The sequence below is a fragment of the Dermacentor silvarum genome, chromosome 10, assembly GCF_013339745.2.
Source record: "Dermacentor silvarum isolate Dsil-2018 chromosome 10, BIME_Dsil_1.4, whole genome shotgun sequence".
In the NCBI taxonomy this organism is placed as follows: Eukaryota; Metazoa; Arthropoda; class Arachnida; order Ixodida; family Ixodidae; genus Dermacentor; species Dermacentor silvarum.
Window position 1 is genome coordinate 79695722 of NC_051163.1, and position 17458 is coordinate 79713179.

The 17458-nt window shown below is 45.6% G+C and overlaps 1 long non-coding RNA gene across 1 annotated transcript; it reads right to left on the bottom strand.

The window, feature by feature from the left end:
- Positions 1-2544: 2544 nt before the first annotated feature.
- On the bottom strand, positions 2545-3764 carry LOC119466166 (uncharacterized). Its single transcript, XR_007463897.1, has 3 exons — positions 3584-3764; positions 3323-3429; positions 2545-2790 (listed from the first exon to the last, which is right to left on the bottom strand). It is a non-coding gene; the product is annotated as an uncharacterized LOC119466166 (long non-coding RNA).
- Between the last annotated feature and the right edge of the window lie 13694 nt (positions 3765-17458).

Genomic DNA, 17458 nt, shown 5'->3' on the forward strand with positions numbered 1-17458 from the left:
TCCAGCCTGTTGTTCAGGACCCAACCTAACTGATTCAATCTTTGTCAGTTTAACTCATACTTTTCGACAGAAAGTTAAGCATAATGCCTTTTTGCCCCTAGCGATTCTTCAGTATTTTTAAAAAAATTAACATAAAGAGTGCTGCGTTACTTTTGGCAAGCGAGAGACCTACGTAAGAAGGACGAATGAAGCAGTAGCTTAATCAAGAGTGGTCAATATGAAGTTTTAGTCGTAACCTTTGCGTACAATACAGGATGCTCCGAACTCCTCCGCTTCAGAGTGGCAAATAATTATTTAAAAAATATTGCATCTGCTTAATCATTTAGATAGGGTCGAGGATGATAAATTAACTTGTGTGGTGTAATGTACCGAAACTGCGGAGTGGGTTATGAGGAACGCTGTAAAGGAGGGCTCCAGATTTATTTTGACAACACGTGTCAAACGTGCCGCGAATGCACGGCACATGCCTTTATCGAAATACGGCCGCCGATGCAGGCACCAAGTCCGCTATCTCTTGCTCGGCTGCGCACGGCCCTTGCCACTGAACTCCCGCATTGGGTCCATCGAGGACTGAGCAATAAGATAATGATTTGGGGAGTAGAAATTGCTCCTTCAACGCGCGTTTGCATTTCTCTCGATGGAGCATAAAAGTATATTATACATGTGGACGATATCTTTTTGTACGCCGCCTTTCTTCCGGCGTTTCTTACTATCAAATATACAAGGTAAAGTTATTTGAGAAGTAGAAAAACATAAAAATATTGGCAGAGTAGTTCCCAATAAATTACGCGTATCTATTGGCCTATCTGTCACCTGTGCGCACGCCTTTCGTTAAAATGGTACCTAAACATTTGGAGGACGCTTATGCTTCACCTTTAAGAGTGGAACGCGATAGCATTCAAAGATCTCTGACTGTTGGTCAGGGTTCCCAGCCAACTGCGGCTTCCTTTTTTCTTAAACTTCACCTCAGCATGCGGCTGCCCAGGAGGCGAGCGCCATCTGGATGATAATTTTGCAAGGTACACCGACCGCGGCACGCCGCTGTATGAGTGGGAGAATTGCTGGAAAAGGGGTTTGTATTTGAGTTTCCACGTAACAGAATTATGTTTTTTCGCATATTAAAGTTACAATCCGACGCCGTCGTACCTGTTGGTTGTGGTTAAATCATAGTTTACAATTCTTATGACGCATTTTACTCTGACAAATTCAATTATTTCACCAGTGCCTCTGCACCCTGCAGGGGCTCTTGTGTGCTCGGGGTGGTTCGGGATGATTTTCTTGGCCGCGGACGCCGCACGTCGAGACCGATGCCGACGCCCGATTTTCTGCGACACGGGACCCTTAACGCAATCGCGTTAAAAGGAAGCCGACAAAAGCGCCAGCAAGTGCCTAACTTCTAGATTTAACGTACGCCTAAAATATTTCACCTATACACTTACGATACTCCTCAATGTGAAATTTGAGCGCAGCTGTATACGTGTTTTTATTTAGCGATATATTGACTGGCCCTGACAATCTGTCTCGTGCGACACGTTGCGAATGAAGCGAAATTTGGCGCGACTGCCTCGGCTAATCTGGAGATGGCGAGAGCCAGCGCGTGGACGACGCGTGGGCGCGATTCATGCACCCGCCGCCGACAGACCTCCAGGACGACGCGCGCTACTCTGGCGCCATCTCGTAGTCCATCGTCGCCGCACTATCTTTTTCTTATCACGCTTTCGCCATATCATCCTCCGCTTTTTAGTAGCACTGTACTCGCCACTTTACCACTGTACTCGCATATAGTAATAACGCAGGAGCTTAATCCTACCACAAGAGCTTACTTTTAGAGCTACGCTCTAAAGGTAAGTTGAATACACATTTATTGTGTGGGACCTACTTATTTAAAATGACATCAGTCATGGATGTAGTTACAGAAAAGGGGGCTATATTCATCTACGGTCAATAGAAAACAAAGTTTAATAAAAAGACCGCGCATATATTTTTCTTTCGCTACTCTCCCCTTAAGTAATGCCCAAACCCAGGGCCCTTAAAGGATAATAAGTGATGATGATGAAAATATCTGCTTCTCGCATCAGCAAAAAAAAAACATAAAAGTTACGTCTTGACTCTAGAAGATCGATGAAAAGTTAGCTGTTATATACTTCTTTGTATTTCTGCGTAAAATTCAAATAAAAACCCTCAAATAACTAAAACCCTTGAAAATCGATCATCTTCAAGGTCACTCATTAGTTACCATTCTTACTAGAACGTTTATCAGCACATTTTCCTGCGATCTTTCGAAGAACCCAGACGATGTTGAAGCTTATAGCTTTACACCTGCCCTTGAACGGCGCGTTTTCCTTGGCATCGTCACGTTGTTGTGACATGTAGTTGTTATTGGCGAGTTGTCTTTTCAGTTGTCCTATGTGCTAGTAAAATCTTCTGCTTGGGCAATCTCCTACCGTGCGCAGTATACCGAAATACGAAAATAATTAAATATGTTTGCTTCCTATACATGCTTATTCCCTTAAAAATGAGACGTGTTCCACAACGAAAAAAATATATTCACAATGAAGAATCTTTATTTACATAAGAACTAGCTATTCAGCCTTCCTTTTCATATCCACTGAAGTGACGTCTGCCCTGACATTTGCTCATTGCGAGATCGCACTCAATCTTGAATCATTCGTCTTCCATGTGCTTTTCAACAAGCAGCGATTAAAACGCCGTTTGCCTCTTCATCCGTGCTTGTAACTGCCACTCCGTCACCATCACCTGCGTTCTCTTTGGTACATGCCTGCAAGGTACCTAGGAGTAGACAAAATGGGAGCTGTTTGAACAGCAGTTTCTTCACCATATCTTATGATGCACACTGGTTCGGTATCTGTGCAGAAGTAACGTACTTATCATGGAAAAGGGCATGCGCTTGTAAAAAATATTCACTTAAAATCGCCTAAAATATTCCAGTGTTCAACTATCACTTGCTCCAGCGGGAACAGCGGGGTTTAGATTATTTAGAAGCTTATAAGTAAACGATGCGCCTTCTGCAAGCACTCTATCAAACAGTAAATCCTCCTCATAGAGGAAAAATTATAGTCTTTACAAACATCCTCAAAACGGTAGTGCAGAACCCATTCATTGATGTAGGCTACATTTCCCAGAAGGAAATAATGAAAAGCAGACGCAGTCTGCGTACAACTGCACCTCGCAGTGTCAGACAGGTTTCTGCTGTGCTTAGCAGATGAAGCAATTGTTTCTCGCTGCTTTCACTCTCGGAACACGGCATCTTAGAAAGAAGAGAACGAAATGAACACGCCCATCGCGTTCAGCATTTACTGACCTTTGAAGCGCCTTGCGAACGTATCAGTATCAAAATGGGGAAATACGTATGCCTCCCAAAGGTAAGCATGCAATCCCTCGTACACCGTAGGTTGCTCTTCCTCCTATCTGTGGAGGAAAAGATACAACAATGCAAGCTGTCCTCATAACAAAAGCACTCGCCTTGTGCAGTTGTCGCATATGATACACTGAAGAATGATGATGTGAAAATGAAATATATATATATATATATATATATATATATCACTAGAGCAGTACAAACCTATTCAGTGTTGCACCATTTTAGCAGAAGCGTTTTCAGTGGCTCAGATCAAATGGCTTGTGATGTAGCTTAGGATGCTTGCTAGATTTCTTGTGGTTCTAGCTGGCGGCAGGCCTGAAAAGGGCTTCGACACGAACCTTCAGCATTGTCTGTTGAGAGACACTTGGCACAGTGTCTCAAATGATTCAGCACGTCACATTCCTTCTAGACTTCATTGTCGCAGGTTTCACAGGGAGTGCTGGCTTCACTTCGGTAAGGCCTTTCTCTTTTTGAGGTTTACCTGCAAGGTTAAAAAAAGTGAGTCAACTCAGGGGGTTTGCGGAAGAGACTGACATGTCAAAGAGCGCCATCATGTGTCAGAGAAGTAAGGCACTCAAATGTTATCACAGCACATGATAGACGCAAACACAAATTGTGACTGCTTGACCGGAATACCTCTCAACATAATTTACGCCTAGGTTTTTAGCTGTATGTTGCAAATGTCAGCATGTCTCTCCTAATATTTGTCTTTAATAGAAGCTTGCAGAAAATAAAGCTAGTTCTCCCCAATGAAGATACGATCACGGGGCCTCCACGCGGTAGCTATCAGCTTAACATTCAGCTAGGCATGTTTCCTTTACCTGCACATTTCACACTTACTCTAGTACTACCTTCATGACCAGTCTGCCAGAATAAAAAACCTAAAATGGTATGGCGCTTAGTGCGCTGCCTAGTCAAAATCCGCATTGTGAGTATATTGGGCGCAACGATCTAGTTTCTAGAATCATTTTCTTTACAAGCACAATTCAAGCCGCTGGAATGTGCACAGCCCATGCGCAACGTGTGTTTGTTCACTTCTTTCCTTCCTTTTTTTTTATTCTTTATTTTTACTTATTTTTTTCTCTCTCTCTCCTTTCACATCCCTTTACCCCTTCCCCGGTACAGGGTAGCCAACCGGAGATAACCTCTGGTTAACCTCCCTGTCTTTACTTTTTTTTCTCTCTCTTTCTCAGTGGAACATGTTTTTAACATGTTCCACTCTTTTTAATTTTTTAAGGAATATGTTTCTAAGGAATAAGGTCAGATGTCTGGAAATTATATTCTTTCTACACTTGCTGCATAGCGCTTTTTAGATTAGCTTTACGGACGAGCGAAGTAATCTCTCTATTTTATGAAAGTCATCACACGATACGTTTACTAAGTTAGACAATAAGTGCTGTGAATTGCCTTGTGGTTTGCTGAAGTTTTTATACTCTGTTTCTTCGATGCATGAGGTTTTTTTTTTTTTTTTGTCCCCAAGAACGTTGCTTAATAGCGCTGTGAGCCTGCTAAGTACTTGGATATCTTGCAAGGAAATTTATTTATCATTTTCCCACCCTTGAATGTGTTCGCGTTATTCCTGCACCCTGACATGACTGCTGCAAGCATGTTATTTCAATTGTCGTGTTCTTCATTTGAAAACTATTGCACTGAATATAAGCTGTATTTAAAAAAAACGGTTGAAATGCATCATTAGTGCATGTGCAGTGGCATACCTGCGAGGGAGATTGTAACTCCCCAGGTGGCAAACGACTCACCCAGCCCCCCTCCCCCTCCCCCCTTCCGCTCAAGTTTTCTATTCGAGTTGAGCAGGCCGACTAGCGCACCCTCGTACGCTAAGCCCGTCCATCCACCCTCGCCTTACCCCACCCCCTACCCTCCCCCCCACCCCCATATGTACCCCGTACACACACACGCGCGCGCGCGCGCGCATTTTCATTTTTCTTTGAATTTGAAGCATCCCCAGACGCTTTCACGCACGCGTCAGGTCATTTTTGGTGCCACTGACAGGAGATCTAACATGCGACAGACAACAGCTCTCAATTAAGTCGCGTGATTAAAAAATGGTCTTAGCGGCGTTTGGGGCACAAGTGACACTGTAGGTTTCAGTGAAAGCGCAAATATAGTCATATACGATGCGCCTAGTGCAAAGGAAAGAGGGCTGAGCGTGAGACGTACCTGTTATTAGGAGGAAGTCCTGACGGCAACAATGCCTTACGGACGCCACTGGAGTAGAGGCGTGGTCGGTGGAGTGCGCCTCGAGGGCCGTCTCAAGGTGCACGATGTAGTCGATCACGCTTAGTATGATCTCCAGCTTGCTGAGCCTCCTGTTTCGTGGCATGTTGGGCACCAGCTCTTGCAGTTTGGTGAGGAGCGACTTCATCTCGGCGTGGTTCAAGCCGCGTGCCTTGCGGCTCGCGCGAAGTTGGGTTGTTGCCTTGGTCATGCCGCGACTCGACGCTTGACGTTGCATGACACGAGCCCTAGTGGTCACTTTTTATGTAGGCTTTCAGCAGAAAATATGGAAGGAAAGAAATGCCACTTGAAACACGCGCTTCTGGAAGATCAAGTAACTAATTTAGCAGGGCCTGCAAAATGAAAGAATGGGACCAGACAAGCGAGCGGCCGGCCGAACGAGTACGCGCAACTCCGCGGTTAGAGAGCGAGCGTCGCCTTTTTATACCCCGGAGAGAGAGAGAGCGAGAGAGAGAAAGGATGAAGGAACAAGAAAGGAGGGTTCGTAGGTAGTTGTGCACTCGACCCCCAGGGGGCACCACAATATTATCCTCGTTTGAAAGCCTACTTGCATGGAGACTCGCTAGATGGCGTTCGCGCAACACATTGCGGGGCGAGAACTCACCGGGAACTCGCCAGGAAGCGCTTCTCGCGCCTCCGCTTTCTTCATTGTGAAGTTCAAGGCTTGCTTTGCTATCCTGCTGGGTTTCGCGCGGCTGCTACTGATACCGGTCCATCTTTCAGTATCTATACGGGTATAGCTGTGCAGGTTGTCCAAGCTGTTGTGCACGCAGCTTTAAAAAAAAGAAGGCTGAAACCAAGTGCATGCTGTTTAGAGTTTAGTTACAAAACAGACAAGAAATTTGCAAAACCCGATAAGTTAATAAAGTAACTTGTAATTGTTGTTCTAATTGTTGAGATACCTATTAGTGGGGCTTTAAGAGAAACAAAAGAGGCGTCTGCATTAAATATGTTCAAGAAGATATAGTTCGTGTGTGCAATTTTTGTGGCGAAGATAGAAAGCCCGCGAAGTATGAAAAATTTCACAGCAGATCCACGGGGTGAATGATGATGAGTCGGCGAAGCTCCGGAGGTTCATGACTCTTCCGTGAAAATTCGCCCATTACATCATCATGAAAGACGTGAGAACCAGTGTGTGAGGTTATGTATATAAGAACTTTTATTCATTTTCTATATATATATATATATATATATATATAAGAACTTTTATTCATTTTCAGGTTTGGCTTCCGTTGTCCCTTCCAAATAACGGCTTTATGGTCCGTGAAATGCAAGGAGAGCGGTTCTTGTATGGGTTGCAGTTGGACGTTCGTAAATGCAATGTCTATGCACGTCCCTCGGGTGGTCCCTCGGGTGCAGCTTCGGCTTCGCGGGCTCTCACCTCCGGGTTCTGTCTGCGAGCGCGCGCTGCAGCCGCTTTCCGTGCCCTCCGCTCCGCCGCCTTGTCTTCCATATGGCGCAGCGACTCCGAGCGAAAGAGGAAGCGCGCCAAGAGCGAGCGCATTTTATAGCTCTCACCCCTAGCGGTCTCTCATCGCACTGCATCGGAACATCTCGAACGATCGCCTCCATCCAATGATCTAGTGATCGCTCATCACAGTAGGCGCTCCCACACATCTGAATGGAGCGAGCGCCACCATCGCCATCTAGTGATCACTTCACGAACTAGGCGAGGGGGCTACGACGGAGGAGAGACTGACCCACGGCGTAAGGATCTTCGCCCCTAAAAATAACCTGTTATTATGCGACGGAGCTCACGAGATAGCTGGCTCATCAAACATTCTCACAAGGGAAGGAATGTCCTCATGTGTTGCTTGCGGAGTGGTGATTATAACTGCCAGAGGCTTCGGAAGTGTTCTTCAAGTAGGGGGCTCGGAACATTTGCAGAGGCGTGAGTTTTGGTTGGCTTAATTGTCTGTGGCATCATCATCGTCATCAGCCTATTTTTATATTCCACTGCAGGATGAAGACCTCTCCCAGGGTTCTCCAGTACCACTGTCTTGCGTTTGCTAATTCCAAGTTATACCAGGAAATTTCCTAATATTATCAAACCACCTAATTATCTGCCGTAACTGACTGCGCTTCCAATTCCTTCGCACCCATTCCATAACTCAAATACGTCACCAGTTGCCTGTCCTACGTATTACATGTAAGTAGGCTTTTACTCGCATCAGCGTGCTGAAAGAGCACTCACCCGAGACCGTTGTTACAGCTACAGTTAAGAGAAGCTGAAGCCTGACAACGTAACCTCAGAGATTTATTACAGTTACAGACTCGGCCTTTAGCGCTGCAGGGACATTATGATAAGAATTCATGTTCCCTCCCGGAAAGAAACGTTGCAGCCACTTCAAGTCGCTTAATTCTGGTGACGGGCATTATCCCGCGGATATTGTGGCGAATACAGAATTACCTCGTTTTCTGGGCATAGAATTTTCTACTGCAGGATTACACAATCTCTGTACAGAAATGCGTTGACGTTCCAGTTACTTTTTAAAGAAAACTTCGGTTTGTGCATTGAAGCACAAAAGTAACTGGAACGCCAGGAATTTTTATCTCGAAACTGGTGTCACCCTGAGAATTCGTTCCAAGTGGATCCGCCTTGCGAACTCCACGGCTACAATTTGTAAATTGCAATATGGGCCACAGGGTTTTTAGGTAAAAACCTAATTAGTGAATTTGTGTTAATCAGTCAATTATGCATATCATTTTTTTGTGCAAGTATTGTCTGCCTCTTCGAATAGACCAGCTCATGAACTAGAATTGTGCTATCTGCCTCAAGCAAGCTTTAAAAAATGTTAAAATTGTTCGCAGAAACATCCTGTATATGAATAAATGAGTTGTGTGCCATTAAACTGCTCTGGACATCCAGCGCGTCTGTTCGCTCTTCCGCTGTGAACCGCCGTCTACTGCCACTATCAGTAAGCACTGATTACCGCTTCACCAGCATGTCTATCTCCGATTGATGAAACCGGTGGACTTAATTAGGATGACACCGAGTGATCCGGCTTTCGGCCTTTCGCTTCTCCGGTTACGGAACGGCGCCAGTCTTGGCGCGCTGTGTTTACGCGGAGTCGCGCGCAGGAGCAGTGAAGCCGCTGCTACTATATGCCACGTGCAGTGCTACTGTGCGTTTCATGGCTGACACGCGGCAGGCGTCAAGGAAAGGAGGCAATTGTTAGGGTTACTGCGCGTATTTTCGGGATCGGTGTAAGTGGGCGACGCTCCTTTGTACACCGATGAAACAGTTCACGTGGATATTGGGTATGTCCTGCCTGAAGACAAGGGAAGCTCTAGATTAGGGAAAAGGGGGAAGGAGCGCCTCCCCCCCCCCTCGGGTCTACGGGAAGGGGGGGGGGGGGGGGGGCTCAAAACCTCGAATCATAGCATCCTTAACGCAGCATAACGCGTTCAAACCGTGACATAGCATCCTTGACAGGAAAGTACCGAGCGCAGAGTTTTCTGGAAAGGGAACGAAATCAATATAGATTGCGAATATTGCACTATAATAAGCGTTTGCACCATTCTGGTACTATCATGTCCCTAAATAATAACTGTCATGGGTCTTGCCTGCATTTCCTGTCTGGAAAATGCTATGTCACGGCAATAACGTGCCCGCCGATTGCGACATGCAAGTACCGTGCACCCAGCTTTAAAAACAGGAGAGCCACACAAGATAGCTGACGACTGATGACGACTATAGATAGTGTCCAAAACCTGACGTCAAGAACTTGTTTCTGGCTCCCGCAATCACTTCCACTACATGCAACCAGCAAATGCACAACCTTTAGGAGGAATTAAGTGTTGCGCTAACTGGTTTTGTATTGATGACGAGGAAAATTAGCGCAACAAAAAGACAACGCGCCTAGGAAGGGATTACAAAAACATTCGCTCATGTTTGTTTTCTCTTTCTTCGTGCGTTATACATTTCTTGCGCTAATTTTCCTCATCAGCATAGCCATTAAGATTGACATTTTTATACTAGATGGTGTCACCACTGGGCCGTGGATTTGGACACCACCTATTGTTTACGAACAAGCTAAACCCCAAAGCACGCACACTTTTTAAGAGTGTGTTTGAAGACAAGGGAGGTGCAAAATGATTTATGCTTCCCTACTTGGAGATACGAGAACTCATCTCGGAGATACGAGAAATGCACGACCATACGATCGCAAAAGGACACGACGTCGTGTTTCAGTGGATGCCGAGTCATTGCGGTATCACCGGCAACGAAGCTGCTAGGAAAGCACACGAAGGAGCAAATCTTGTTTCTGTACCTTTATCGTGGACTGACGCAGCCCAACACCTAAGCAAGCTAGCGCACAGTATGACATTGGAGAAGTGGCATACAACTCAATTCACCCAGCATCGGTTGCATTCTCTCGACCCATCTATGCAGCTGCGGCTGTGGCCTGGATTTCCGCGAAATGAGCAAACAATGCTATGCCGCTTACGCTTGGGTGTTGCATTCACCAATGCTTACACATGTTTGATTGGAATGGCTGATATCGCCGAGTGTAATGCCTGCAGTGTCGATGAGACTATAGAACACCTACTATGCTACTGTCCTTCTTTTCAAAACAAAAGACATGACCTCTGTAATGTTCTCAATAGGCTAGATAGAAGACCGTTCACCTTGAGCAAGATCTTGGGACCATGGCCTCGAATATCACAGCTGCAAAAGGCCACAAAAGCGCTGCTGCGATTTTTAAAAACTACAGGACTGCGTGGCCGTCTATGATCCTGACTGAGTGATCGTCAGTGATAGAGCAGAGATCTGTTGCTACGTCAGCGATATCAACAGCGAACTTTCTATTCTTCTCTTAATCTCTCTCTCCCCTTTTCCTTTCCCCCAGTGTGGGGTAGCCAACCGGGCTCAGTCCTGCTTAACCTCCCTGCCTTTCATTAAATCATTTTCTCTCTTTCTCTCCCTACTTGGATGAAAGCGAAACATTGCAGCCACGTTAGCAAAAGTGCGGTGACGTGCGATGGCGAAACTGGTGGAGTCACGGCACTGGAGTGGCTACGTCAGCAGAGTCATCACATCACGTGACCAACGGTGTTCGTAACAAGGTGTGCTCAACGCGAGGTCGTGGGTTCCACTCCCGCCAAAGATCGAGGGTTCGACTCCCAACAAAGTCGTGGGTTCGTGAGTCCTAATTAACTCTACCTTAATTTACTGTGCCTTAATTAATTTCGCCTTAATTACCAGCAAAGGTCGTGGCTTAGATGTTCTTATTTATTCGAGGTTTTTAAACGTTTACCTGCCATCTTCAACATTGCATTTGCCTTCTAATGTTGCAATAAATATCTTGACTTTGACTTAACTGGGCCTTAATTACCTTCGCATAAATTAACGCCAAATGTCAAGGGTTTGACTGCTACCAAAGATTTTGGGTTAGAGAGCCTTATTTAACTCTGTCCTAATTAACTGCGCTTATTAAATTTGACTCCCACCAGAGGTCGAGGGTTCGTAGCCTGTTTGTACCATTGGGTGGTCACGCCAATGCAGGATTTTCCACCTTATCACCCATAGCTTTAGAATGAAAAAAACGTTACTCTTTGAGCCGTGTGTTACCCCCCAACAATAATCGACATCTGTATTATTACGCTCGATTTTTTTAAGTGGGCGTCAGAATCAAACAAATTTCACACATTTTTACTACGTCGCCTTCACATCTACGCTTTTGTGATGCTAAGAGGAGCATGGAAGCATGCTTTGCTTTAATTTGAAACCCCAGAAAGTAAATTTTCAGACATGCTGAAACCACCGTAACGAGGCGCGCGGCGTCCGCCTTCGCTCCCCACTGACACGCCCAAGTGCAAGTTGCCAAGGTAGGCGCGCCATCTATTGGCAACTAAAGATACCATTGCTGCAGATATAATGGCCTCCAAGATATGAGTTCAGGCCTCCAAAGTTAGCAACATGCTGTGTCCAGCCTTCTTGGCGGTGTCTCTCTTCCGGACCGTCCCACTAGGCGCTGTCCTCAGCGGTTCGAGCGTAGTATGCACTAGTGACCGCAGGCCGCCAGGTGAGCTGTCTACCGAAGCATCGTATCACTTTCATTAAAGGTCGGTTACCGACAGTCATCTTTTCGGTAACACAGTACTTTTATGCGGTAAAGCATACACAAAGTATTGCGGCAAAGCATAATCTTACAATGAAGCATACCAAGAGTTACCTGTCAGCATACCAATAGCATACCGATGAAGCATACCATGATGAAGAGAAGGCAAATGGTGCCTGAGAAAAACCGGAAAGCTTATTCGTTTTGAGTACTTCTTAGCAAGCTTCACTATCATGAGGCCGGTTCAATGTGCCTTGGCTTCAATTGGTATGACTGGCACAGGTTTGACAATACCAAAACATGGGCATACGTACGGGACAGGAGTTGGCTGTGTCTGAAAGCCATTGATGTCTTCACTATAAACGTGAGTAGCAATGCTCTTGTCATGCCCTGCTACTTATTTTCAGACAGACTGAGAGGTAAATTAAAGGCATAAATTAGAACATTGTGACGAGCATGAATTCTGTTGTTTAGTACCGTCATCCCGCACTTACCACAAAATAAACACTGCATTAGTTGTCACTGGCTTGCTCTTTTCAATAATAGTTCTAATAACAATCTTAACTAAAACAGCACATGTTAGCCATTGCACTAAAATCTGCAAGTGAGTTGGTTGGACAACATACATTTACATATGTGGAATGAGCGAGAGGCATACAAACACACTGAGTCCTACTTTCCAACTGAGATTATTAAATTAATTGAGCGACCCAATTCCATACCTTCACAGATGACTGTTCAAGTTCCTGCCCATACATTTGCCCAAGTCCACTGCTTGTTCTATCTATCTTTCTTTTTCCTCATAGCCAAATTCAGCAAAATGGGCACCGCCTTTGGCTAGAATTCATGTTTATCTGAAGCATACTTTTCTGAAAAATTGCCCAAAGTACCATAACTACACATAATGTAGAAGCTTCAAAGCACTACAATGACCGTTACACCCCTCTACCAAGTGAAAAAAAAAACTCACCGCTCGCTGACTTAAAAAAAAGAACAGGTAGTCGTTTATTGAAATTGCTCTTTATTTTTTAAGAGCGTATTTCAGAACAAGTGTCTTCGGAGTGTATTAACTCAAATCAGTTTTCGTATTACAATCACATGCCTTTCTGCCGCAAAACAAGGTTGCACATACGCACTTAAACATGCATGCCTTCCATGAGAGTGCATTTTCTGCATCGTAACTAAGTGAATCAAGTTCCATGTGAATCATTTCTAGTTGCTGATATATTTCGCTGGTTGAGAGCACTAAGGGCTAGAAACAACAAAGAGATGGCATTGGTTAGGTGCTTTCTTTTAATGCAGTGAAATGTAACCGATGTCTTGGTACGCATTCAGAAGATATCTGCACATGAGCACGTCATTAATTACCTGAAAGCTTGACCAAGCAGACAAATGTGCAGGCCGTTTCGAATTTATTCCATTAGTTCTTTTCATAACTGGCCAAACTTATTTAGTACACATTACTATGGAAACGCAGTTAGTGTTGCAATACAGAAGAAACATTATACGCTGTGACTTCCTTAAACTAGCACATTGTTTTAACAAATAACGCGATTTCCAATTTTGAACCTATTGAAGGCACAGACAACTTGCTGCCAGAAAGTGCTGGCGCAGATGTCCTAATGAAAATGCATGCAATTTGATGTTCGAAGCCTATTTCACAAAATTGATAAAATGAGTACAATTGTGTGCCCACATTTTGCGGCTTCATTTAACATAAATACCGTCTGTTCGTACTGTTCGCGCTACATTACCGTAACTTCTCGCCTTATTAATTATGTTGCTGTGACACAAATTGTTCTGCGTCTCTTAGCGACACATGCGACATATATCGAAACGTAGGGCGAAATGATCAGACGCACTTGATGAACAAAATTCAACACTCTTGGACTAAAGAGCTAGCTAATATCACAAATAGTTGCACTTGAGAGAGATCTGCGCGGCATTAGTTCCTTTTCCCCCAATCCGTCTGAGACCACAGCCAACCGATGGTTCTGAACATGCGACATAAAAGCTTAGAGCAATACGCGCATAGCACATTGGGTCCACTCCGTACGCAAACACTCATCAACGCAACTAAAAAAGCCGCGTAAACCAAAAGGCAAGCTGGGTAAGTGGTAATCCGAAACGCGCAGTTTCCAAAGCAGTCGGCGCCGTACGCATTCCGACTTTAGCAAGACAGTCCTTCGCGTGGGGCTTGCACATCGGGGCGCAGTGCGGAATACCACGAGCTCAGCCGCGCGGAAAACCACAAAAGTGTATTGTACTACACAGATCACGAAAAGGCAATGGCTTCGTGGGGGCCGATGACCGCTGTGCTGCGCACCGGTGTATGTGGTTCTTTTGTGCGGTATGTGGATCGAACAGTATACGAAACACTCGCCGACGGTCGCCCAAAGTCTCTCTCAAACACACACACCGACACAGGCGTAAAAACTACGAAGAGCAAAACGGGTGCAGTCATCAGCGCCGATGACATTGGCGCTTCAAGGGATTTGGTTTCACTTTCAGTCGGCGGGAAAACGAACAGAAGCGAGGAAATTACGTGGTCGAAGCCGTCGAAGTCTTGCATGGTCCCCCGCCTAAAGTCCTATGTTGGGAACGTTCTTCCAGGACGACAGGACATTGTGGTCCAGGAGACGAAAAAGTAGTGTAATATATTGTCAGCGTAATAACAGGACAAGCAACAGCCGGCAACACAGCAGAACAGCTGTTGTTGTTGTTGTCCTGAGTGGTTGTGGCGCATACCCACAGTGGGGGATTGGCCATGAATCGGGTGGTTATATTCGATGCATAAAAACAAGGGAATTAACGAATATAATACTGGAGTTTAGACAGGAAATTTTTGTGAGAGGAGAAGAAAAAAACACTAATTAAAAATAGACTAAAAAAGAAATATATGAATAAAAGAAAACTATGGTGGCGAAGGTGACAATAAGTTTATCATGGTAACCGATTTGATTCAATGAGATAATTTTGGATTGCCAATCAAGCATTTCTGTGGCTGAACCCCAATAATGGAGGCTCCAAAAGATAGAATTACAGGTTCCGATAAATCTAGGCCAATATTGCGAAGCGGAATTTCCAGTAGTCCTTTCCTTATTGCAGAAAAACGCCTACAAGACAACAAGAAATGGTCTGTTGTCTCAGCTTCGCCACAGAATGAGCATAATGGTGAGGGGACCAGACCAGACCTGTGTAAGTAAAAGTTTAACGTAGGGATACGGCAGCGCGTGATGGCCACTTCAATTTTCCGGCTTTGGCAAAGGTCTCTGTGCCAAGGGTATAGGAGATGTCTGTATTCAAAAGAATTAGCTAGAGCAGAGTCTGACACTGCCTGCATAATGACACTCCTGCGAAATTTAGTACAGTGACATGAGCAGTCAAAGGACAATACGGAAAAATTGGTCCGGTTATCGATGCCTTGGCTAGTGAATATGCTATTTCATTTATAAGAAGTCCTTTATGGCCAGGCACCCAAATTAAACGCAAACTTTTCAAATAACCAGGTATCTATGAATTAAACGTCCTCAATACGCGAGAGTCACAAGAAGCAGTGAGGGATGAGCACAATGACAATGAATCAGTGACTATCACGGCAGACGTAATTGATGGGTCTAATTTGCCTAGAGCCAGCACCACCGCCATACATTCAGCTAAAAAATATGGGTATAAAATCTGGCAGCCGAAGAGAAAATGTCCAATCGAGAATAGGCGAAAATATACCAACACCTGATTTTTCCTCACATTGTGAGGCATCTGTCACAATAACGATGTTTGTTTGCAGGCTCTGCAGATGATCTTGTAATATACCATCTAGAATACTATGTGGAAGTAATTTTGAATTATTAGGAAAGATGTCATCGAATTGAATATCAGTGGTAACAGATCTGTCGGGAATCGGAAGTACATCACAGATGCGCACATCCAAAGGGTCAAGTAAATGTTGCGTGAATGTGATTTGGGGAGTATGTGAACGCGGCCAGTTTACACGAAAAAACCAATCAGGGTGGGAAAAGAAGAGCTCCGATCGAGCAGCACGTCTTCGTCGTTGTCTTCGTCTCTCCTCACCGAATCCTCCGCGGCACGCAAAATAAAGCGCCAGCGAACGGGAACCGCACAACACACGTAAATGCACTGAACTGACGTGTCATTATTCCCCCCCTTCAAGAGCATCGGCTCGATGCTTTCGAAGTAGGGATGGTAGGCGATCAGCGTGCGTAATATGGCTTCATCCTAGCCGCGTGGACAATGTCCGGTTGTGGTGTACGGCGGGAGTATCGCGCGGTGTTCTCTGGAACAACCTTGTAGTTGATGTCATTGAGGCGTTGAAGAACCCGGTAAAGCCCGAAATAACGACGGAGAAGTTTCTCCGACCTCCCGCGTTGGCGAGACGAACTCCAGATACATACTTTGTCTCCGGGGTGGTATGTGACTTCTCTGTGGCGGAGGTTGTACCTGTGAGCATCGTAGTGTTGCTGAGAGCGAATGCGCAGGCGAGCTAGCTGACAAGCTTCCTCGGCACACTGAGCATATTGGGCAGCATTCACTGTGGTAGATTCGAAAGTGTCGGGCAGAAGCATTGCGTCTAACATTGTGGTAACCTCGCGGCCGTGAAGCAAGTGGAAAGGAGTAAATCCTGTGGTTTCTTGAACGGCGGTATTATAGGCGAAGGTTACGAAAGGAAGAACGCTGTCCCAGTTCTTGTGATCCACGTCGACATACATCGAAAGCATGTCAGCAATGGTCTTGTTGAGCCGTTCGGTTAGGCCGTTCGTCTGTGGATGATAAGCAGTCGCCCGACGATGAACAGTGCCACTGAGGGTCATCACTTCTTCCAGGAGTTGGGCTGCGAAAGCGGTCCCTCTGTCGGTAATAACCACTGCTGGTGCACCATGGCGCAGGGCGATAGCACGAATGAAGAAGTTGGCGACGTTGTTAGCAGTAGCTCGTTGAAGTGGTCTTGTTTCACAGTTACGAGTGAGATAATCTGTCGCAACTATTATCTATCGGTTGCCTGACGAAGATTTAGGAAATGGTCCGAGCAAGTCTATTCCGACTTCTTGAAAAGGTGCCCGAGGTGGTTCGACAGGTTGTAACAAGCCAGCTGGTTTTATGGGTGGTGTCTTGCACCGCTGGCAGTCTCGGCAAGTCTTCACGTAGTGCTTGACAATACGAGACAGTTTAGGCCAGTGGTACTTGTGGCGGATACGTGCGAGAGTGCGCGTGAAGCCCAAATGGCCAGAAGACGGTTCGTCGTGACAAGCATGCAGGATCTCTTCTCGCATCGCAGATAGCATCACCAGAAGATCAGTTTGAGAGCTGGAGTCAAAGCTTTGATTGTACAAGACGTTGTTGCGGAGAAAAAAACGACGAAATTATGCGGCGGAATGCCCGTGGTGCCTGCGTAAGTTGGCCCTCAAGGTTGTCGATGAGCGGGCGAAGCTCCAGGTCATCACGCTGTTGCTGAGCCAAGTCAGACGCTGTGACGGCGCAGAAGAAACTGTCCGCGTCAGTTAATTCAGGCGGAGTCGTTTCTACAGTAGTGCGAGACAGACAGTCGGCATCTCTGTGCTTGCGTCCCGACTTGTAGACAACTGTAACGTCGAACTCCTGAAGGCGAAGACTCCGTCGAGCAAGGCGGCCTGAGAGGTCTCTGAGACCGGCAAGCCAACACAACGAATGGTGGTCACTGACTACTTTGAAAGGTCTTCCGTACAAATATGGTCGGAACTTTGATATCGCCCACACGACA